General features: G+C 42.4%; 1 long non-coding RNA gene across 1 annotated transcript; it reads left to right on the top strand.

The window, feature by feature from the left end:
- The first annotated feature begins 1,170 nt into the window (after positions 1–1,170).
- On the top strand, positions 1,171–16,464 carry LOC112446424 (uncharacterized). The gene is made up of 2 exons (XR_003034413.2): positions 1,171–1,631; positions 13,609–16,464. It is a non-coding gene; the product is annotated as an uncharacterized lncRNA (long non-coding RNA).
- Positions 16,465–18,735: the final 2,271 nt, after the last annotated feature.

The raw sequence follows: 18,735 nt of genomic DNA, 5'->3' as shown, positions 1-18,735 counted from the left end.
GTTTCTTAGTGATTTTTGTAAGTTTTTTGTATTATATATTCTGGATAATAATCTCTTTTGTTTATATGTGTGACAAATACTTTCTCCCTGTTTGGAGCTTTTATTTTCACTCTTTTTATAGTCTTATAGCAGTTCTTAGGCTTCCAGGTGGCACCAGTGGTAAAGAACTTGCCTGCCAATGCAGCAGACGCAAGAGACCTGGGTTCTGTCCGGGGGTCGGGAAGATCCCCTGGAGGAGGACACGGCAACCCACTGCAGTATTCTTGCCTGGAAAAATCCCATGGACAGAGGAGCCTGGCTGGCTACAGTCCGTGGGGTCACAAAGAGTCAAACACGACTGAGCACTTGTCAGCAGCAGCAGCACAGCAGTTCTTAAGGAGGTAGAATTTCCAATCTTTTCCTTGCTGCTTTGCACTTTTATGTAACATTTAAAAACTCCTCCCCCCTACCCTGATGTTCGATGTTTTAAAGATTAAAGATGTTCTATGCTTCTTCTAAAAGAGCTTAACATTTTGCCTTATACCTTTGAGCCCTTAATCACTCTAAAATGATTTTTATACATGGAATGATATAGAGTTCCAATATCATTTACTTTCCATATGGATAATTACTGAAGGAAATTGCAACCCACTCCAGTATTCTTGCCTAGGAAATCCCATGAACAGAGGAGCCTGGCGGGCTACAGTTCATGGGGCCGCAAGAGTCAGACATGACTTAGCAACTAAACAGCAATGAAATTATTGAATGGTGTTAACACTTCCCCGCTTTTCTGTAATGCCCCTTTTGCCAGATCAAATTTCCAAAATTGCTTAGGTCTATGTCTGGGCTGTTTTGTTCCAGTGGTCTTTCTGTCTCTCCCTGAACTAACACCTCACTGTCTTCATTATTATTTTATAATGAAGCTTGACACCTAAGAAGACAAATCCCTTCACTCTGTTCTTTTCCCTTCTAGACAGTGTTGGCTAGTCTCAGACTTTTGCCCTGCCACATAAAAGTCAGAGCCAGCTTGCCAACTTCCATGAAAAACTATGTTGGTATTTTTATTGGAAATGCTTTAAATCTCAAGTTCAAATTTGGAAAAATGCACATACTTTCCTTACACTTGTATTGCTATTATAAATGATAGCTTTATCAAATTAACATTTCCAAATGTTAACTGGTGTATAAAAATGCAATTGCCTTGTTTACACTGTGTTTATAATTGGCAACCTTGCCAACTTTTATTATTCCAACACACGGTCTATGATTCTATGCAAACAATCACATCATCTGTGAGTAATGACAGTGTGGTTTCTTCCTTTCTAATCCTTTACCTTATAAATCTTCTTTTTCCCCTACTGTACTGGCTAGGAAGTGGTAAAAGCAGAGATTCTTGCTCATTCCTGCTTGCTAAAGGATCTGCTTTTTCAATTTCACCATTAAGTGTGATATTTGCTGTAAGGTTAGTTTTTTTTTTTTTTTTTCTTTGTACACTGATGTTCTTTATCCAGTTCAAAAAATTCCATTCTATTCCTGATATGTTGACTCTTTATCCTAAGTTGACGTTGGATTATATCAAACAGTTTTCTGCTTCTACTGAGAGAATTTTTGTGAAAATTCATGTGAGTTTTTTCACTGAATCTGTGAACATGGTAAGTTATATCAGTCTATTTCAAATGTTGAACCAGTCTCGGATTTCTGGGTTAAGTCTTTATTCCAATTTAGTTATGAATTATTGCCTTATATATTATTCATTCAGTTTGCTAATTTTGTTTAGGATATTTTTATCTGTGTTCACTGAGTAAAATCAGCCTACAGTTTTCCTTTCTTGTATTGTCCTCATCTGCTTTTGGTTTGAAGATTTTTTTATAGTTACATAAATTGAGCTGGGGAGTGTTCTTTCTTTTTCTATTCTAAGAGTTTGTGTAGTATTTTAATAATCTATTTCTTTAAGTCTAGAGAAACCTACCTATAAAAGTAGGGCTGGCATTTCCTAATGGGAAGATTCCCTATTACCAATTCAATTTATTTGATTCAGTGAGTATAGAGCTATTTCATTTTTGTATCACTTTAAAGTCAGTTTCAATATGTTACATATTCCTACTACTTTTGGTATAAATTTGTTCATAACAGTCTCTTACTATCTTTAATCTCTGCTGTATCTGCTACACATTCCCTTTCCTATTCCTCGTATCTGTTTCTATCTTTTTGCTTTGTCTCATCAACCTTTCTGGAAGTTTGTTAATTTAGTCATATCAAAGAACAAACTCTTTGTATTGATCATCATTTTATTCTCTATTTTACTCTATATTTGTTTTACTACTTCATTAATTTCTTCTCATATCTTTGTTGCTTTCTTTATTCAACTTTCTTTGAACTATTTAATGTTCTTTTACTAATTTCTTAAATTGAATGCTCAATTTCTTGATTTTTAGCCATTCTTATTTTGTAACATAAGCATTTAAAGCTATAAATTTCCCTCCAAATACCTCCTTACCTGCATTAACAAATTAAGATACGTAATACTCTCATTAGTTACAAGTCAACGTGTGTACTTCATTTTTCACAAAGCAGCCTATAGTTCAATGATTTTTCTACCAAACAAACACTCAAGTAACCATCAATTAGGTCAAAACATAGAATATTACTTGTATTCCCAGAAACCCCAGTGTTGGTTCCCAGTCACAGCACTATCCCACTCGACCTAGGCTAACCATTATCGTGACTTTTATGGTTATCTTTTTTCCCTAGTTTTAACTCCAAGGTGTTTGCCTCTAAACACAACAGTTTTGTTTTGTCAAACTGTTTGGTTTTTGTTTGTTTTTGTTTGTTTAAGATGGCTTCAGAGACCACATTCTTTTGAATTTGGTTTCTTTCAGTCAACATTAGGCTTGTGAGATGCACCCACTCATTGCTTATAACTGGAGTTTGTTATAATTGCTATACATCTCCATTGTATAAATACATCATGGCTAATCATCATTCTACTCTTAATGAATATCTGAGTTATTGCCAGTTTGGGGCCACTATGAATAATGTTGCTATGAATAGCTTTGAAAGTCCCTGAATGAATACATGTCTGTATTTCTGTTAATTATACACTTATCAGTAGAATTATAAACTCAAAGGGGGTGAAGAGCTTCAACAAGAGTAAATAATGACAGTTGTTTCCTAAAAGTGTCATACCCAATTACATTCCCACCAGTAGTGTAACAACTGGTCTATAATAATATATATAATGGGAAGAGGTAATATTTAAGAGATATTAATAGAATTTTTCAAAGAATTGATGAAAACCACAAATCCTGAGAATTAGGAAGCCCTATGAATTTCAAGAGATGTAAATTTTAAAAATCCACTTTGAGATTTTTTTTTTTTAAGTCAAAGAATACTGAAGGAAAAAAAGAAGATCTTAAAAGCAACCAGAGAGAAAATAAAAATTACCTATGACAGAATAACTATTAGATTTATTTGACCTCTTAATAGCAACAAGTGAACCCAGAAGACAGTAGAATATCTTCAAAGACCTAAGAGAGAGTCTTAGAATGTCAACTTAGATAGTATATCCAGTGGTAGTTCCTTTCACGAACAAAAATGAAATAAATGTATTTCAGACCAAAAAAGACTGAAAAAATATACCAACAGCAGACTGTAACTAAAGCAAAAGACCAGATCACTGGTAAATTGTTGTGGAAGTCATTAAAAAACAGGAAATTCAAAGGAACCAAAATAGAAGCTATTGTAGATAACTTTGAAGTATCAACTCAATCCTCCTCCCCTTTATTCTGAAAACTGAAAAAAATATAATGTTCAAAAAGTTAACAACATGCCTCTCATACAAATACAAAAAAATAAACATATGTCAAGATGTGCCCAATTTGTTTCTCAGGAAATGAACAGGATAGTGAAGCTAGTTCAAAGGAAAAGTCATTAAATACACAGTCATTAAAGAAAGAAAATATTGGAATAAGATTACTAGGTTAGGTACAAAACTAGTTAACATGATTATTATTTTTTTTTATTCAGTGCTATTCTCCCAAATCTTCCCACCCTCTCCCTCTCCCACAGAGTCCATAAGACTGATCTATACATCAGTGTCTCTTTTGCTGTCTCGAACACAGGGTTATTGTTACCATCTTTCTAAATTCCATATATATGCGTTAGTATACTGTATTGGTGTTTTTCTTTCTGGCTTAATTCACTCTGTATAATAGGTTCCAGTTTCATCCACCTCATTAGAACTGATTCAAATGAATTCTTTTTAATGGCTGAGTAATATTCCATTGTGTATATGTACCACAGCTTTCTTATCCATTCATCTGCTGATGGACATCTAGGTTGCTTCCATGTCCTGGCTATTATAAACAGTGTTGCGATGAACATTGGGGTACACGTGTCTCTTTCCCTTCTGGTTTCCTCAGTGTGTATGCCCAGCAGTGGGATTGCTGGATCATAAGGCAGTTCTATTTCCAGTTTTTTAAGGAATCTCCACACTGTTCTCCATAGTGGCTGTACTAGTTTGCATTCCCACCAACAGTGTAAGAGGGTTCCCTTTTCTCCACACCCTCTCCAGCATTTATTGCTTGTAGACTTATGGATTGCAGCCATTCTGACTGGCGTGAAATGGTACCTCATAGTGGTTTTGATTTGCATTTCTCTGATAATGAGTGATGTTGAGCATCTTTTCATGTGTTTGTTAGCCATCTGTATGTCTTCTTTGGAGAAATGTCTATTTAGTTCTTTGGCCCATTTTTTGATTGGCTCATTTATTTTTCTGGAGTTGAGCTGTAGGAGTTGCTTGTATATTTTGGAGATTAGTTGTTTGTCCGTTGCTTCATTTGCTATTATTTTCTCCCATTCTGAAGGCTGCCTTTTCACCTTGCTAATAGTTTCCTTTGATGTGCAGAAGCTTTTAAGTTTAATTAGGTCCCATTTGTTTATTTTTGCTTTTATTTCCAATATTCTGGGAGGTGGGTCATAGAGGGTCCTGCTGTGATGTATGTCGGAGAGTGTTTTGCCTATGTTCTCCTCTAGGAGTTTTATAGTTTCTGGTCTTACGTTGAGATCTTTAATCCATTTTGAGTTTATTTTTGTGTATGGTGTTAGAAAGTGTTCTAGTTTCATTCTTTTACAAGTGGTTGTCCAGTTTCCCCAGCACCACTTGTTAAAGAGATTGTCTTTAATCCATTGTATATTCTTGCCTCCTTTGTCAAAGATAAGGTGTCCATAGGTGCGTGGATTTATCTCTGGGCTTTCTATTTTGTTCCATTGATCAATATTTCAGGTGAAAAATTGAAAGCATTTCCTCTAAAGTCAGGAACAAGACAAGGGTGCCCACTTTCACCATTACTATTCAACATAGTTTTGGAAGTTTTGGCCACAGCAATCAGAGCAGAAAAAGAAATAAAAGGAATCCAAATTAGAAAAGAAGAAGTAAAACTGTCACTGTTTGCAGATGACATGATCCTTTACATAGAAAACCCTAAAGACTCCACCAGAAAATTACTAGAACTAATCAATGATTATAGTAAAGTTGCAGGATATAAAATCAACACACAGAAATCCCTTGCATTCCTATGCACTAATAATGAGAAAACTGAAAGAGAAATTAAGGAAACAATTCCATTCACCATTGCAACGGAAAGAATAAAATACTTAGGAATATATCTACCTAAAGAAACTAAAGACTTATATATAGAAAACTATAAAACACTGGTGAAAGAAATCAAAGAGGACACTAATAGATGGAGAAATATACCATGTTCATGGATTGGAAGAATCAATATAGTGAAAATGAGTATACTACCCAAAGCAATTTATAGATTCAATGCAATCCCTATCAAGCTACCAATGGTATTCTTCACAGAGCTAGAACAAATAATTTCACAATTTGTATGGAAATACAAAAAACCTCGAATAGCCAAAGCTATCTTGAGAAAGAAGAATGGAACAGGAGGAATCAACCTACCTGACTTCAGGCTCTATTACAAAGCCACAGTTATCAAGACAGTATGGTACTGGCACAAAGATAGTTAACATGATTATGAGCAATAAAGTCATCATCTTTGGTTATAATCTCTACAAGATAAAATTAACTGAATATCTACAGACAAACATTTATCTAAAAGTTTACCATGTAACTGCAGAATCTGGGTCTTGCATCAGTAGTAGAAAGTGAGTCATATAAATATACATTCCTCAAGATAATTAAAGAACCCTAAGGTGGTTAAGGAAGACTCCAATGTGACATTAAAAGGACAAGTTATCTTTCTTTTGCTTTTATTTCCAAATGTGAGATAATTATTCTTAACAGAATAAATCCCCACCTTAGTTAGAGAGTTTGGGATGGGCATGTACACACCACTATATTTAAAATGGATAATCAGCAAGGACCTACTATACAGCACTATAGTCAAAATATAGCCATTTTGTGGCAGCCATATTTGTCATTCTTATGCCAAAGAAGTATAAGCTGGTCTACAGACACAAAGAAGCATGGATCAGTCTAGAGAAAGAAGCAAAGAGTCCAGCTGGCCACAAGTGTGAGAGAGAAAAGTGAGAATGAAATACCTCCTGGCTCTTGATGGCTTTGCACCCACTTCCTAGTCCCAGGCCTTCATGAAGCTCAAGCTATTGTCTTGGCCTTGGATTCTTGAGATATTCCAATATTCATCCAATAAATTCCCTTTTGTGCTTAAAGTGAGTTTAGGGAGCTTAAAAATACAAGCAAAAACAAAAGAGTAACCCATATTTTGAAAACCCAGAGAATCAAGACAGAGAGCAACAAGAGACTTTGTCCAAGCAGTGCAGATCCACAGATCCTGGTGCAAGACCCCCTTCTTATGTCAAAAGACATCAGTTCTTATGTGTTTCTTGTTAGCCCAGGGTAAGGGTTCTCTGCTATGCGGCTAAGTACCACGCAGTAGACAATTAGTTAGGACTTACCATGAGCCAAGAGCTGCACTGGGCTAAGCCCGTGAACATATTTACATGACGTATGTGGCAGATCAAGGAGGACTGTCACATCTCTGTACTTCCCAGCACCTTATCAGCCAGACAGCTTATAGCTGAAATCTCACAGTCTGTGGCATGTCCTCTCTTGTCTACATTCATATGAAGAAAAGCACAAGAAAATCTCCGTAGCTCTTTGGTTTATCAGGTTAACTCAGGGGGTGCAATTATGAAATTAAAATACCAATATCTCCAGTAGGAATTTTCACTTTTATATTGGATTTTTTTTAATATGTTCAAGCATTCAAGCTAATACTAGACACTAAGACCTCTCTAGAAAGATGCAAAGAAAAAGGAGAGAGAGTCACAGGGACCAGAGAAGGCAGGGCAGTGATGAATGGATGGGAAGGTAGCTGCAGTAGGATAGGCCCCTGTGAGAGAGGGAAAGTGGGGCTGAAATGGCAAAAATTAAATCCATTAATCTATGACAAACATGGGAAAACCAGACACTACTAATTGCTTGCTCTGCGTAAATCTTTATAAGTTTACCCTGGTGCGTGTGATAGCAAATAAGAACCTAGAGAGGGGCTTTTATGAAAAAGCTTTTCTGAATACGTGAAATAACAAAAGGTCCAGTTCTCTACCTCAGCTCTTTTGTGCAATCACATCAAATAGAAACTCAGCAGGCCCGAGGGCCACTGCTGCTTCTAATTAAGGCCTCAAGGTAAGGCAGCGCTTTAGGGGGTATCTTCCCAGCAAAACAGAAATTCCACCTCTGTCTCTAGCAGCAGAAGGCTGTGTTTGTTCTCAGCTTGCATTAAAAGTGGCAGGCTGCACCTGCCTTCCAGACACCCTGCAAGCAAGCTTATTCTAACGCTGATGCTCTTGTTAAAACAACTCAAAGCCCGGGTAACAGATGTTAGATAGAGGAGGAATGAGAAGCAAAGCATTTTTCCTTTTTCTGTGTATTTTTTGTGTGTCTGTGTGTGCTGGGGAGGGGTTTCATACGTGAAAGAATTACTATTGCCTTCCTTGGCAAAACTGATATGCCATCTGTCATAGAGGTGTCAACACTGAAATCCTGGGTGCTGGTGGAAGGACTTATTTCAGTCACCAGTCTCGAGAAGAGGGGTTCTCAAATGTCAGTGATCATTAGAACCACCAGAAGAGCTTATTCAACCACAGGTCAGCAGCCTTACCCTCAGAGTTGTTTTTTTTAATTTTTTTTTAACTTTTTGTTTTATATTGGAATATAGCTGATTAACCATGTTGTGAAAGTTTCAGGTGGACAGCACAGCAGCTCAGCCATGCATATACATGTATCCATTCTCCCTCAAACTTGCCTCCCATCCAGGCTGCCATATAATACTGAGCAGAGTTCCCTGTCCTATACAGTAGGTCCTTGTTGGTTATCTATTTTAAATACAGCAGCGTGTATATGTCCATCCCAAACTTCCTAACTATCTCTTGCCCCCCCCCCCCCTCTTTCTCCCCTGACTCCTTCACAAGTAATCTTAAATTCATTCTCTAAGTCTGTGAGTCTGTTACCCTGAGAGTTTTTTATTCTGTAGGTCTGGGGTGGTATCCATGAATTAGCATTTCTAACAATTTCCAAGGTAAGGCTGATGTTGCCAGTTCAGGAACCTCACCTTGAGAATCACTGTTCTAGGAGGGCAAAGAGAAAGCGAAAAAGTGAAGAATCATCGGCTATGGCAGTGCAGACCGGACTGATTGGTTTTTTGAGACACAGGTGGTAGACAAAGAGGAGACAGCTGTGTTTGGATCTGAGCCCGTCTGTGAAAGGGCAGGCTGACAGCAGGCAGAAGAGAGTTTTGAAATGATCACCAAGTGTGGAACAGCTCGTGCTGACAAGAGGATACTGAGCCAGAGAGCGGGATACACATTTGTTGTAGGAGGGGGCGGGGGTCTCCTTAACCCCTGCCCCAGCTTCCTAGGCTTCTATCAGGCCGTGGGTGGGGTCTAGCTCTTCTTTTCTCTCTTAGAGAGTGTGGGTGCCTAGGCTCCCCAGGCCCACCCCACCCCACCCCTCCACTTCCCTGTTACTGCCACCACTCTTGAACCTTGTAGGAAAACTGGGCTGGTGAGAAAGGATCCTCCTTAGTTTGGCTCCTAGTGATGGACGGCTGAGAAAGCATCTGGGTTTTGCTGTTGGGGCCTGAGCCACAGGGCACCGTCTGCCTCCAAACTCATGCCCTGCCAAAAGTCCCTCACAGTCAGTCCGGCCCGAGGTGGTCCTTTTGTCAATAGTAGGGGGGTGAGTAAGGGGTCCTGTCTTACAGGGGATGTTAAATGAATTAAACAAGGAGGCTGTTAGATTGAGGAGGCCCTAATGCAGAGGGTAGCCTACTTAAGCAAACCAAAGTCTAACCTGTAAATGCCTGAAAGTCAAGACGCTGCTACTGCTGCTTCTGCTGCTAAGTCCCTTCAGTCGTGTCCAACTCTGTGCGACCCCAGAGACGGCAGCCCACCAGGCTCCCCATTCCCTGGGATTCTCCAGGCAAAAACACTGGAGTGGGTTGCCATTTCCTTCCAATGCATGAAAGTAGAAAGTGAAAGTGAAGTCGCTCAGTCGTGTCCGACTCTTGGCGACCCCATGGACTGCAGCCTACCAGGCTCCTGCGTCCATCGGATTTCCCAGGCAAGAGTACTGGAGTGGGGTGCCATTGCCTTCTCCAGGTCAAGACGCTAAGGACCACCATTCACAAACAGCTAACCAGGCTTCACGCTACAGCCAATTGGCCAACCAGGCTTCATGTTACAGCCAATCAGCCAAGGCTTCGCACTATAGCCAATCACCAACCAGGCTTCAAGTTACAGCCAATCGGCCAACCAGACTTCACGTTACAGCCAATCAAATAGTTTCCTTACTTTTCTTCCTCACTTTCTCTCTCTGTCTCTCCTCAGCTCCTGCAGGTCAGAGGGCTCATAACCACTTCCAGTTTGGTGCTGCTTGATTCCAGTCGATTTTTATTCAAATAAACTCTTAAGAGTCTTAATGTGCCTCAGTTTATCTTTGAACATGGGAATCAGAAATACAGCATTCATTTTCCCACATGGCTTCCCTTCCTCGCTTTCTTCCTCCCCCCACTCACCACTTTGCATCAGTCCTCAGTGAAACAGCACAGGGCTGTACTAAAGAAACAGCCTCGGCCCCTCGTCTCAACCATGAGGCAGGAGTATGAGTGAGTCACAGCATAGCTGCCTATGTAATTTTCAGGCCCAGTATAAAATGAAAACGCAGATCCTCTTTTTCAAAAGTATTAAGAATTTCAAGATGACGCCAGCAGAGCTTTAAACCAAGCTTGAGGTTCCTCTGTGTACCGGACCTGGTCGTGAATTGTCTGTGGAAGCCTCAGCATGCAGGTAACAAGCTCCAAGCTTTCCCTGCTGCCCCCCACTGGGCTGGAGGGAGCCTCTCCCGTGGAAGGAATGGGAAGGGGAGTGAAGTCAAACAGGAAGCACAGTCCCTGTGACCTCTGAGACTTTGCGGGACCCTGGGAAGGCAGACACCAACTGCTAAAGAATAGATTATTGGAACAACTTCCCATGGCCAACACAATGTGGCTGACCATCTATATATCTGACTCTGCTTGCTGGCATTTTTCCAGCAAGGTTATCCAGGAAAGGTAAACACAGGAAACCCCTCGCTTTCAAGGGCAGGAAAGCAAAACTTAAACTAGGAGGCCCAGGCACTTTCTGTAGGATCACGGGGCATTTTTGACATCAGTTTCTGGATTCCTCTTCCAGTACTCAGAATTTTCATGTGCACATCAGGCAGCTGAAGTACCTGGTCTCTAGTCTCTCCCAGTCCTATGAATATGTGCCCAGCCCTCTTTATAACAAGTTCCAAGTATCTAGGAGGGATAACAAACTACCCTAAACTTTGGTGACTTAAAACAACCACTCTGTTACTATCTCACAATTCTGTGGGCTAGAAATTCAGAGAGGGCTCAACCATTCAAGTTTTCTGTTCCACATGGTATCAGTAAAGGACCCAAGGTGGCTACACTCACATGTCTTCATGGGGATGGCTAGAAAGCTGAGCCCAACTTCGACTGTCCTCTGGAGCACCCATATGTGGCCTTTCAAGCCTGGGGAACTCAAGGTAGTGAATTTTTAGATGGCAGTTCCCATGAGCTTCCAGAGCTCAGGGCTCCCAAAAGAGCATTCCAAGGTGCCCAGAAGGGAGTTTCAAGTCTAACCATGGAATTCCCAGAATGTCACTTCCACTGTGTTCTGTAGGTCAAGAAAATCACCAAGGTAAGCTCAGATCCAGGTAGAGGAGAATTGGGCTCCACGCTTCAATGAAGAAGTAGCAAAGGATCTGTGGCCATTATTGATCCATTGTGGATGCTGATTATACAAGAAAGAAAATAGGAAACTCCAATCAGTATCCCCCAGGTCAGAGAGAAAAGTCTAAGTTCAACAATGAAATATTAGTCCTGAGCTGTGCTCAGTTGTGTCCAACTCTTTGCTACCCCATGGACTGTAGCCTGGCAGGCCTCTCTGTCCATGGGATTTTCCAGGCAAGAATACTGGATTGGGTTGCCATTTCCTCCTCCCAGGGTTCCTCCCAACTCAGGGATTGAACCCTCGTCTCTTGAGTCTCCTGCATTGGCAGACAGATTCTTTACCACTGAGCCACCTGGGAAGCCCAAAATGTTAGGGAATGTACATTTTATCTTTTAAATTACAGTGCTTAAGTTACAATGCTTAGGTCCTATTTTTACATTGATTTGTCAACATTTTTATTTTGACCAATTGTATGAAATAAGAATCTCTACTGTAAGTTTCTAGAAATTCAAGAACTTAGCTCCATGACAATTTCTTATTTGTCCTTCAGGATTGAAAGCACAAAGCACAGGGTGTGCTTGCTAATTTAGTGCAAAAACAAGCAAACAAAAAAAACAGGCACCCATTATATTTGCCCTGGAGCCTCCTGCTACAGCCTCCACAGTTAATATTGTGAGGCACCAGTCCCTAGAGCTAAGTCGCCTTTGTTGTCGGCCATCTGCTTGTCTTCTCTCCACTTTATCCTAGCAGAACCTGCCATTTTCCAGAGCACTCTTCAGCCCCATTCCTCTCAAACACAGAGACTCTTTCTCTGACTGCTTCTAACTTCAGCTGGGTAACGTGCCTCACTCCAGAATTCCAAGGAAAGCCAACATTTTCCTGAGATTTTGAAATAGCCACCATCTACCAACCCCTCCATGAAATTAAAAGACACTTGCTCCTTGAAAGAAAAGTTATGACCAACCTAGACAGCATACTAAAAAGCAGAGACATTAGTTTGCCGACAAAGATCCATCTAGTCAAAGCTTTGGTTTTTCCAGTAGTCATGTATGGATGTGAGAGTTGGACCATAAAGAAAGTTGAGTGCCAAAGAATTGATGCTTTTGAACTGTGGTGTTGGAAAAGACTCTTGAGAGTCCCTTGGATAGCAAGAAGATATCCAACCAGTCCATCCTAAAGGAAATCAATCCTGAATATTCATTGGAAGGACTAATGCTGAAGCTGAAACACTAATACTTTGGCCACCTAATGGGAAGAACTGACTCATTGGAAAAGACCCTGATGCTGTGAATGATTGAAGGCAGGAGGAGAAGGGGACAACAGAGGATGAGATGATTTGATGGCATCACCGACTCAGTGGACATGAGTTTGAGTAAACTCTGGGAGTTGGTGATGGACAGGGAGGCCTGGCGTGCTGCGATTCATGGGGTCACAAAGAGTCGGACACGACTGAGCGACTGAACTGAACTGAACTGAACCAACCCCTCTGGGCTTTCCCGGTGGCAAGTGGTAAAAAAAATCCACCTGCAATGCAGGAGATGCAGGTTCCATCCCTCCCTGGGTCAGGAAAATCCCCTGGAGGAGAGCAGGGTAACCCATGCCAGCATTCTTGCCTGCAGAATCCCATGGACAGAGGAGCCTGGCGGGCTACAATCCATAGTGTCTCAAAGAGTCAGACACGACTGAAGTGGCTGAGCATGCATGCACACCAACCCTGCTCCTGAAGATGTTACTGGTCGGGCCCCTGACAGTCTGGCTAATGATCTCACCCCAGAGGCCATCCCACCCTCAGCTCCTGCTGACCCCATCAATGGTTCATCACGCCCTGCACGCCTCAGAATCCTCGCACCCTCTGTTGCCCTGGTAACCATCTCTGGGCTTCCTCACCCCTTTCCTCACGCCTAGAGTGCCTTCTCCAATAGTCTTTGTAAAATTGTACCTCCACTTTTAGACTATCCTTCCCCATTAAGCCTTTTCCAGTTAGCCTCGTGACTACCCTTGCCTCACTTTAAACCCCAACACTCCTGCCTGTGCTCCATGCCACCTCTCTCCCTATGGCCTGTGTATCCCATGAAGGCTGTTTCTGACTTGTCACACATGACTTGTCATTTCCCTCCAAAATGCAAACACTCTGAGACCAGAGACCACGGTTTGTGTGTGTGTGTGTGTGTGTGTGTGTATGTAGTTTTTATTATTATTATTAATATGCAGTACAGAGAATAGGATCGGGCTTCACAATATATGATCTAAAGATGCATATCGAAATTAAAATGTCTAAAAAATGTTTTATAAATTGTGCCAGACATGTTATTCAATTCACACATTTAATTCTCATCTATCCCACTCATTAATTCTTCCTCTCAGGTCTAATTTTAACAAAATTCCACCAGAAGGAAAGAATTTGGATGCCCACACAGTTTATTAGAATGGGATTTGGCATCTGGGACAAGTTCGCGAGGCTCAGCACGTCAGATAAAGACATGAACATTGTCAAATGGGTCAGTGGCAGTGGTTGCCTGATATGTGAGCTGCAGTTGCATTAGGAAGAATGGAGAAGGAAACAAAATCGCCTGAGCCATGGGAACCAGGCATTTGTGAGCCCCAAGAAGTCTGTTTCCTGTTCTGGAGGAGGGGAGCTGTCCTGTGGAGGAGTTGTGAAGGAGGAAGTTGTGGAAGTGAGGGGTAGACCTCCAATCCCACACCCTCACAAAGGTCAGACTTTAATTATTTTATTGTATCTTTTACAAAAACTGGAACCAGACAGAATGAGAACAAGCCACAGAAACTCAATCTTGGCTCCTCTCAGGCAACTGAGCCCCAAACCACAACCCTAAAGTCTATTTGCTATTGAACAGGAGATTCAAGGACCAAAAAGCACTGGCACATCGAGTGGGCTCGTTGGCTCAGTTGCCGAATTGGAGACTTGGGGACATTTGCCAACAGCCTGCTCCGGAACACTCTGTCCCTGCCCAAATCAACTGCAGTAATTAGCTTTGGTCATTAGTTTCAAGTAAATAATCTCCTTGTCACAGCTGGGATCCTTTATCAGAACGGCGGACATGAGGGTTTGCAGAAGCAAATGATTTTTCTTCCCCTCTGAATTCCCCGGAACACTAAGTCATGACCCAGAGATCTGAATAAGGCATAGAAACTCCCAAAGATGCCTAAAATTTGGAGGAATAGCTCTGCCTAAAGGGCGGAATCACCGGGTATTAACAACAAATGTAAAACAACAACAAAACTTTTGAAATGGTTATTGATCTTTTCTTCGACTCAAAGCTCAAGTTCAGATCAACAAACTTGCTGAAGTATGTGCTGTATACATGCCAGGAAATGTACTTGCTACATGCCAGGCTCCCAAGGAGCCTAGGAGGAGACTGACAAGGAAACTGGTAATAAATGCACTGGTGATATACTCTGATAGCAGAACGCAGAGAGGGAGGGCACCCTAACCCAGCCTGCTTCTTCAGGGAAGACTTCCTGGACATGTGACTCCAACACTGATTTAAGAAGGGAAGTAGCCATCAGGAGCACTTCTGCAAGACTCACATAGGAGGGAGGCATGGGGTTGATTCTGAGCCTTCTGAAACAACTGGCAAAACACATGTTCTCAACCTTCTATGCCTTGGTATCCCATCATTATGGGGCTTCCCAGATAGTGGGTTAAAAAAAACCCGCTGTCAATGCAAGAGACATAAGAGACTCAGGTTCGATCTCTGGATCAGGGAGATCCCCTGGAGGAGGGCATGGCAACCCATTCCAGTATTCCTGCCTGGAGAATCCCATGGACTGAGGAGCCTGGTGGTCTACAGTCCATGGGGTTGCAGAGTCAGACACGACTGAAATGACTTAGCAAGCACACATGCATGCATCCCATCATTATGCCCATTTCAGAGAAGGAGGAAGTGAAAAGAGAGACTTCAGCTCTGTCCTTGGATTGCCTGTGGGGATGGAGTTAGAGGCACAGTGCTGGTCGGACCCCCACCAGCCTCAGGAGTGCCCATGGTGGCAGAATGGCTGGTCCCTGAAACTTTAAGGTCTGTCCCCACCCCCAAGCACTGCCAGGGGCATATGCTGCACCCTTAGTGCCAGGGGTATGGTCATTGCCAAAGAGAGGGCCAGACAGCTTAATACCTCAAAGCCTGCCTGGGCGACTTCCCTGGTGGTCCAGTGGCTAAGACTCCACACTCTCTGCAAGGGGCTTGGGTTTAATCCCTGATCAGAGAACTAGATCCCACATGCTGCAACTAAGACCCGGCACCGCCAAATAAATAAACATTTTTTTAAAAATAAAAAGGACATTTAAAAAAAAAAACCTCCCTGGGCCAGAGCACAACACCAAAGCCCAGTCTCCTTTCAGTGCAGCATAGGCTCACTGTGGGATTCAGCCCAGGGCTGCACGACAGAAGAAAAGAGACATGGATAGTTAGAGGGCAAAAGGGACGAGTGGTCTCTTATGTTGATTGGAAATCACAAGTTGGGGAAAAAAGGCAAAGAGGTTAGTAATTCCATGGTGGTTAAGAGTATGGGTTTTGCAATCAGACAGCTCTGAATTTAAGCCCCAGCCCTGCTACTTCCTGGTCTTCCCCGGTGGCTCAGCAATAAAGAACTCATCTGCAATGCAGGAGACACAAATTCAATCCCTGGGTCAGGAAGAGTCACGACTGACTCGTAGTGACCCCATGGACTGTAGCCCACCAGGCTCCTCCATCCATGGGATTTTCTAGGCAAAAGTACTGGAGTGGCTTGCCATTGCCTTCTCCGGGAGAAGGGAATGGCAACCCACTATTCTAACTTTGGAAATCCCATGGTCGGAGGAGCCTGACAGGCTACAGTCCGTGGAGTCACAAAAGAGTTGAACACAACTCAGCAACTAAAACAACAAGCTGTAGGGATACATCCCCCCCATCTCCCTGCACCTCGTTTCCTTATCTGCAAAGTGGTGCAATAGTAGTTACCCAAGTGGGTTGATGTGAAAGTTAAATGCAGTAACACATGTAAACACTTCATGCAATGTCTGGAACATAGTAGCTACTCAGTAAATACTAACCATTGCTTATTCTATCCATTTTCATTCCCCACGACCACACACAGGATGCCTGAGTTCACTAAGTTTTTTACCAGAATCATCTGGATGATTGCCTTCTTTTGATAAATTTGGAGACAACCAAAGATATTTCACACTAACATATTTTTTTGTAATAAAAAAATGAAAAATTACTTTCTAGTAGCAAAGAAGTTGGATGTCATCACCGACTCAATGGACATGAGTTTGAGCAAGCTCCAGGAGATGGGGAAGAACAGGGAAGCCTGGCGTGCTGAAGTCCATGGGGTTGCAAAGAGTTGTGCATGACTGAGTGACTGAACAACAACAAGCAAAGAAGAGTTCCTGGAGAAGATCAGAGCTAGAACAAAGGTATCCAACCAGGAAGTGGTTCTCATGTCCTTTGAGGCAGAAAGGACTCCTTCAATTGGACTGTGCCTTACTGGTGGCCAGCCCTGGCTCACAGGCACATTTAGTGATGTGTAATGTCTTAGAACAGATAACCTCTTTGAAGAGTCTGGCTGGACCACAGCAATCCTAGTCCTGGGGTGAGATGAAACAGGGCAAAAAAGACATTTGCCATTTGTTCATCTGAACTAATTCATATCACTTTTACTTTGATTAGCACCTGCTCCATTCAAGGCACTGCTTCAGAAACCACTGTTTGGTCAGGGACAATCAGGGGTCAAGCTGCCAAATGGACTGTCCCTTGATTATGAAATTAACCCTCTACATCCACAGTTGTGATCACAGTCAGCAATCTATACTTATTTAAGGCTGTGTAATAGGTCAGCACTTGAAATTCCCATTCATATCCACGACCCTCCTATGAGAGCAACAACTCGGGATTTTTATCCCTCTCTCTTACAGAGGAGGAAACAGTCTGAGAGCTTAAGTACCTATCCGGTTCTGTCCACCTAGCTACTGCTACTAAGTTGCTTCAGTCATGTCCGACTCTGTGCAACCCCATAGACTGCAGCCCACCAGGCTCCCCCATCCCTGGGGTTCTCCAGGCAAGAACCCTGGAGTGGGTTGCCATTTCCTTCTCCAATGCATAAAAGTGAAAAGTGAAAGTGAAGTTGCTCAGTTGTGTCTGACCCTCAGTGACCCCATGGACTGCAGCCTACCAGGCTCTTCCATCCATGGGATTTTCCAGGCAAGAGTACTGGAGTGGGGTGCCATTGCCTTCTCCGAGGTGGAGAAACCAGGGCTTTACATCCTGGCCTCCTGATTCCAAAACTTATTGTCACTAAGTCAGGCAGCTTTTGCCACATAGAAGGGACATGCTACCCATTCTTTATCCTTTGGAACCCAAAGGACACATTTCTAGGACAGCTGGCTCTGATCAGAATGTAGGCTATGACCCTGGAGCCATTCATCCCCATTTATGTCATACTCTGGCCATCCACAGAGAGAATTTTGCAACTGGCTTTATCACAGTCCAAATTCTGTGGTTATCAGAATGATAAATTTTATTCTTTCAGCTGGCCAAGACTGAGGAGAGGGCAACCTTGGGGATTTACAGACCTGCTCGGGAGAGGAGGAATGTTCATTCCCAATGGAAAATTGCATGCACTGCTCCAGCTAGCCCAAGCTCTCTGACCTTCAAGACATACACTGTATCTTTTCTCAGGCTCTAGTTATGACCAACCTAGATAGCATATTCAAAAGCAGAGACATTACTTTGCCAACCAAGGTCCGTCTAGTCAAGGCTATGGTTTTTCCTGTGGTCATGTATGGATGTGAGAGTTGGACTGTGAAGAAGGCTGAGCACCAAAGAATTGATGTTTTTGAACTGTGGTGTTGGAGAAGACTCTTGAGAGTCCCTTGGGCTGCAAGGAGATCCAACCAGTCCATTCTGAAAGAGATCAGCCCTGGGATTTCTTTGGAAGGAATGATGCTAAAGCTGAAACTCCAGTACTTTGGCCACCTCATGCGAAAAGTTGACTCATTGGAAAAGACTCTGATGCTGGGAGGGATTGGAGGCAGGAGGAGAAGGGGACGACAGAGGATGAGATGGCTGGATGGCATCACTGACTCGATGGACGTGAGTCTGAGTGAACTCCGGGAGTTGGTGATGGACAGGGAGGCCTGGCGTGCTGTGATTCATGGGGTTGCAAAGAGTTGGACATGACTGAGCAACTGAATTGAACTGAACTGAGTCTTCAGGAATGAAATGGAATGGTGGCAAAAGACTTCTTTGGATAGAGGAGGCAAAGTTGTAAGCATTGCTCTTCTGGAAAGTAGGTTTTGGATGGAAAGCTGAGGAAAAAAAAAATCATCCTGTGTCCAGACAGTCTACGGAGATCCCTGCACCCAACTGGCCCCTGCAGTGTTCTTGAAGCGAAATGAAAGTTGCTCAGTCGTGTCCAACTCTTTGCGACCCCATGGACTTCTCCAGTCCATGGAATTCTCCAGGCCAGAGTACTGGAGTGGGTAGCCTTTCT

Source organism: Bos taurus, chromosome 4 (assembly GCF_002263795.3).
Source record: "Bos taurus isolate L1 Dominette 01449 registration number 42190680 breed Hereford chromosome 4, ARS-UCD2.0, whole genome shotgun sequence".
In the NCBI taxonomy this organism is placed as follows: Eukaryota; Metazoa; Chordata; class Mammalia; order Artiodactyla; family Bovidae; genus Bos; species Bos taurus.
The sequence above is the reverse complement of the archived record's forward strand: the minus strand, read 5'-3'. Positions and strand labels throughout refer to the sequence as shown.